Consider the following 6,396-nt stretch of genomic DNA (forward strand, 5'->3'; position numbering starts at 1 on the left):
TTAAGTGTATGACATATAAATGTATATTGATAATATAAATATATATAAGTATAGATTAAGTATATATATGAAATGTGTAAATATATATTAAGTAAATGATGCTTGGTGAATATTATATAAAAACACTGTCTTGAAATAGCAGCCTGATAACTTCTCAGACCTACCCATCAAATGGTAAAGAAGAATGAATGCACAGCTCTGAGGGTCTGGGGTAGAGCTTAAGCCACTGGAACATTTTTCTCAGAAGCTTCATATTTTAGTTACAAAATTCCAGCACATTTTGCCTTCCACTTCAAAATATGGCCATGTTAATTTTAATATAAAAAATTATTTTCTCCAAATCCACGATAAAAGCAGATATAAAGCTCTGTGTACAGGATGGGAGTACACGAGGCGGTGGGGGAAACGGAAATGCATAGGTCTGGAGAGAAAAAAGACTAGAAAGAAATATGCCAACGTATTAGCAGTGGTTATCTCCAGGTTGTGGAATTGCAATCTTTTAAAGCTTCCTGACACCTTTTTTCCTTTTCCATATTCACAATGGATGTTGCATAATATTAAACAATAAACATTTTTTTTTATTCCAACAGATGACACCCGGGAGGGAAGACATCAGGCAATGTTTTTCTGGGGATGCTTGGCCCGGCCCTCCCTCTGGTGGGAGCACACTCACACCCCTGGGATCAGAGCTGGGCCGAGTGGAATAACACGTGCCCTCATGGAGGCTCCCAGCATCCCTTGCTTTCTGCAGATGCTGGCAGAGAATGTGGACTTCTTTCCAGAGGAGAGATGAGACCAGAAGCTTTGCAAAGTTCTGGCAATAAAGACAAGCAAGATCATCATTATGTGACAACAGCTGGAGGAGGTAAATAAGGACTGGACCAGATGTCAGGGACAGAGCTCTGAACTGGGTGGACACCAGGAGACAGATGTGAGTTCGAGCTCCTGCTCTGCTTCCAACAGGCTGGATGACCTTAGTCAAGCAAGTCACCATCTCTCTCCAGGCCTTAGTTTCCCCCTCTTTAAAATGAGGCCACTGGGTCCTACTTCTGATGGTTTGTGACTCTGTGGTCTCACATCTGCCATCTTTCTTTCTACTATCCATGTAACAAACAACTGGAAGCTCTTCCTATTGGCAGCCCAGTACAGCCCCTGCCCCAGGAATCTCAAGGGCCATTCTGCCCCCAAAGGCAGTCTCTAAATTGAGTGACACTTTTCAATCCATCTAATTGAAGAAGACTTTCCAAAGAAGGCAGTGTGAGCAAATGGCATCCCCACCCTCTGCACCCCTGAACTTGGTTAAGCATGAGGATATTTCTTGAGCATCAACCAGCACTGGTTCTGTGCCAGTGAGTAAGACACACACTGTCCTGTTTGCTCGGAGCATATAGGATCAACCCTAACTACCAATTACAGACCCAGTCTCCTGCTCCAGAGGGGGATTCACGTACAATACTTATTTAATAAGCTTTCACATCAACACTTGGAGGCTGATACCATTATTCACATTGTACAGGTAGGAAAATTGAGGCCACAGAAGTGAAGTGCTCTGCCCAAGGTCACAGGTCAAACAAATGGTAAAACCAAGGTTCCAACCCTGGTCAGTTATACTTCCAAGGTACCTGTGATTTATCAGTGGTTTTTCTTTTTTTTTTTTTAATTGAAGTATAGTTGATTTACAATGTGTTAATTTCTGCTGTACAGCAAGTGATTCAGTTATATATATTCTTTTTCATATTCTTTTCCGTTATGGTTTGTCATAGGATATTTAATATAGCTCCCTGTGCTATACAGTAGGACTTTGTTGTTTATCCATCCTATATATAATAGTTTGCATCTGCTAATCCCAAACTCCCAATCCATCCCTCCTCCAAAGCCGCTCCAAATTTAGCAACCACAAGTCTGTCCTATATCTGTCAGTGGTTCTTAACTTTACTGTTTAGGCAGAACAAAAGACCCTAAGACCCACCTGATCTCGACCTTGGTAATGTCATAAGAAAGACCTGGAGAAAAACAAAATCAGTTACAATAAACTTGACGCTGAAGCATCGGACTTGCTATTGACTTTATAAGAGCAAGCTATGAGCTCGTACAAATGAATTTACATGATCAAAAAGTACCCGATAATATGAAAAAGGCACAAAATACATATGGAATCACAACATGAGGAAATTATTCTTTCCAATTCTCTTTCAACCCTTCTAATGACACCTAGGAAAAAGTCTCCATTTGGTGCTAACAGGTCTTCAACATCTTCTCTGACACTTGCCAATTTCCCTCTATAACAAAGAAAGAGCAGGCTTCAGGCTCAGAGCCCACAGGCAACAGTATCCAGAGCTAATATTTAATGATACTGTTTTATTGTTTATGGGGGGCGGCGATATTTTATGGTTACCTCCTATTCGAGGAAAGTGATAACTGGTTTTCTATTTACTGTGGTCATATAAATTTCCCTTTTGAGCTACATTTACTGATTTTTTTTAATGAATAACTTTACTCACATTTTTTAATGAGTAGATTTAAAGAAAAATATTAAATTCATGACACCATAGAGGTGGTATACAAGCAGGGCAAAAATAAAAAAGGTGGCATTGGAACAATTGAGGCTTAAGAAACACTGCCCCATGAAATTAAAAATAACCCAGCCATGTAATTTTATTGTCCTGAAAGTACATTGCAAGTTCTCTAAATAGCACAAATTCACAGTAGCCCATCACGATTAAAGCAGATTTTTGAGGGCTTACGTATGCAGTTTCTGTAGCAACAGAGATATAACTGAATCATATTCAAACCACTAGACCTATGTGCCTGAAAGTCTAATTATTGGAAAATTATAGACCTAAGAAACACAGCTATGCCTCACCGCACACCACAGGTTTGACCGAATACCTCATGGTAATTGGATAAACCCCATCTACATAGAAGCCATGTGGAAAGGAAGAACCCTTCCCCCCAACTATGGCGCCCTCAACCACCTGTGTATGTGGAATTACATTTATTTATTCACTCACTCATTCAGTCATTCAACCATTCTTTGCAGTGTTTACCTAGCCCCTGTGATATGCACTGGAAATACAAGGAAGGACTGCAGCGAGCCTCCAGTCCAGAAGGGGGTGCCAGACATGAAGCCCAACTTCACATGCCTGAGTGCCTGACTGCCAAGTGGGCTCTGAAAAGAGCATCATTGTTTGAAAACAAGTAACAAAGGAACTTGCCTACCCTGTGGGTAGTCAGGGAAGGCTTCCTGGAGGTAGTGACCATCAAGTTGCAACCTAAAGAAGGAATAGGCGTTAACTACGGGAGGTGGGAGAAGAGAGGGATAAAAGGGCAGGTGTGTCCATGTACATGGATGAGCTTTCAGGTCCCACGTGCCCCTCCCAAAGTGAGCTTCTCACCCTGGTGCCATCACCCAAGCGTGATCCTTGGATTCAAATATACGTATTTCATGTCTTGAGCCTAAATGCAAGCCAGCAAGGGTATCTGTTCTTCAGTGGGGAAACGGCTATCCAATCCCAACACTGAGGAAAAACTGAGAGATGGTGAGTGGGTCTCCAACACCAGCCTCCCTGTGGGATTTGAAAGAGTGATTCTGACCACTCAGAACTTTTATCGTAGGCAACAACATGGTGGATCTCAGCCAGGGCTTCACTTGGAACTCTGGGAAGTTTTCAAGTCTGCAAGCCCAGGCCACGCTCAGGCACAACCAAGCCATGCCCAGGCTATTAAGTTAGACTCCCTGGGGGTGGGGTCTGGTGACCAGTAAAGTGTAAAGCTCCCCAGAGGAGTCCAACTTGTGGCCCAGGCTCAGAACCACATAGGGAACCTAGCCTTATGGAGGATTCAAATCTAGAAAAACTTACTGAGCACCTACCACACACCAGGCGCTGGGCAGGGGGCAGGGTGGAGGGTGGTGGATGGTGAGAGTCAAATCGCCTGTCATTTAGGAATCACTACGGGGAATTCCCTGGTGGCACAGTGGTTAAGAATCTGCCTGCCAATGCAGGGGACACGGTTTCAAGCCCTGGTCTGGGAAGATCCCACATGCTGCGGAGCAACTAAGCCCGTGCACCACAACTACTGAGCCTGCGTGCCACAACTACTGAAGCCCACGCACCTAGAGCTCATGCTTCGCAACAAGGGAAGCCACCGCAATGAGAAGTCCATTCACCGCAATGAAGAGCAGCCCCTGCTCGCTGCAACTAGAGAAAGCCCACGTGCAGCAACGAAGACCCAGTGCAGCCAATAAATAAATTTTTTTTTTTTTTTTTTTTGCTGTATGCGGGCCTCTCACTGTTATGGCCTCTCCCGTTGCGGAGCACAGGCTCCGGAAGTGCAGGCTCAGCGGCCATGGCTCACGGGCCCAGCCGCTCCGCGGCCTGTGGGATCTTCCCAGACCGGGGCACGATCCCGTGTCCCCTGCATTGGCAGGCGGACTCAACCACTGCGCCACCAGGGAAGCCCAATAAATAAATTTTTTAAAAAAGAATCACTACGGAAGCACGGAGCCTAGGTAAAGACGAAAAGTGCTCTGGTCACACGAATTGCCTGGCGGATCTGGTTAAACTGCGGATTCTGATTCAGCACGTCTGGGTTGGGGCCCAAGAGTCTGCATTTCTAAAGAGCTCTCGTTTCACTGCAGGAGTGTGGCGAGGCTCTGAGGGAACCTCTCAGATCTCAGCTTCTCCCCACCATTTCTCCACCACTCTGATGGCCCTGAGCATTGCCTGGAGGCGATCACAAACTGTAGGGAAACAACAAAATGCACCCTCTTCACCTGCCAGGTGTGGATACGTGTCCCTCAGACTCCAAAGGTCCGGTAACCACCTCCAGCTGTCACCCAGACACATCCCCAGAGCGTGGGGGCAGATCTCAGGAAGAAAGAGAAGGGGAGGGGGTGGAGACGGGGTCGATGGCTGTCATAAAGGGTAAACCATCTGCACGGCAGCAGTCCCCCACTCCCTGTGGAGTCCCCCATCTGGGGTCAGAACAAAGGCAGAGAAATTCAGGGGGCTTCAGAGAGCAAAACAGCCTCAGAGGGACTTCCCTGGTGGCGCAATAGTTAAGAATCCGCCTGCCAATGCAGGGGACATGGGTTCGAGCCCTGGTCCGGGAAGATCTCACATGACACAGAGCCATTAAGCCCGTGTGCCATAACTACTGAGCCTGCGAACCTCAACTACTGAGCCCGTGTGCCACAACTACTGAGCCCATGAGCCACAACTGCTGAAGCCCGTGTGCCTAGAGCCCGTGCTCCGCAACAAGAGAAGCCACTGCAATGAGAAGCCCGCACACCTCAACGAAGAGTAGCCCCCGCTCGCCGCGACTAGAGAAAGCCCACGCGCAGCAACGAAGACCCAACACAGCCATAAATAAATAAATTAATTAATTAATTTTTTAAAAAAAACCAGCCTCTCTCATGCTGCGAGACCTCGTTTCTAATTAATCACCCGTCCTTGGCAAATCAATTGTGCCTGTTTCACAAGCAGTACTCCAAGGGTGAGAGGTGGGGTGGGAGCTGGAGCAGAGGTCATTGGAGCTGACTCCCAGGGTAGTGAATTCGTGGGGAGGGGACAGTGGGGTCAGCCCTGACCCATTTCAGCAGGGCCAGAAAGGAATGGATCAGGGGACAGGAATGCTTGCAGAGGCCAGGCTGGTCATAGGACTCAGTGGGCTGGAGGGGTGGGGGGATGGGGGGTTAGTAGAGACCGCCCTGGGGACTAGGGCCAAGTGGACACTGTACCACCCAGTAGGTTGGCAGCTACTCAGTTCCACTGCCAAGCAGAAATGTAGACCCATTTCTGCATTTCTGGAAGATGTGCTAGGGCTTCCTTTTTGTTTTTGAAAATGTTTTCTTTAAAGATGAAATCTCCTGGCTTATAGAAGTTGGCTCAAATTGTTTTGAAACATCCTGCCACCCATCCAAATATGTTTTGGAGCCACATACGGAGTGCAGACTGCCAATGTGTAACCCCTGAGAGAGTGGACTGTAGGAATTACGTGGGAAATTAAATGGCCTGTGGGTGTGGACGTCCTCATGGGGCTCAGAGCAGGAGAACGTGGATGGACGACTTCCAAAACACAAGGGAAGTGCCCGGAAGGCCTCCGGAAATCACTGGGAGAGACAATGAGGGGAGAGTGAGGTCCTGCAAGTAGGGACCGAATGCCCTTGTACTTTGAGAGTTATGGTCCCTGCAACCCCGTTTGCATTGCTCCATGTACGTCTTAGCAACAGTACTTACTGAGCACATACTATGTGCTGACACCATGCCAAGTGCTTTATGTGTATTTACTCCTTTAATCCTCACAACCTCCCTGTGAGGTGGGTATGACTATTAGCCCCACTTTACAGATGAGGAAACTGAGGTTCTGTTAAGTGACTCACCCAAGTCACACAGC

This window comes from Monodon monoceros, unplaced genomic scaffold, assembly GCF_005190385.1.
Source record: "Monodon monoceros isolate NGI ecotype Baffin Bay Population unplaced genomic scaffold, NGI_Narwhal_1 Super_Scaffold_1, whole genome shotgun sequence".
NCBI lineage: Eukaryota > Metazoa > Chordata > Mammalia > Artiodactyla > Monodontidae > Monodon > Monodon monoceros.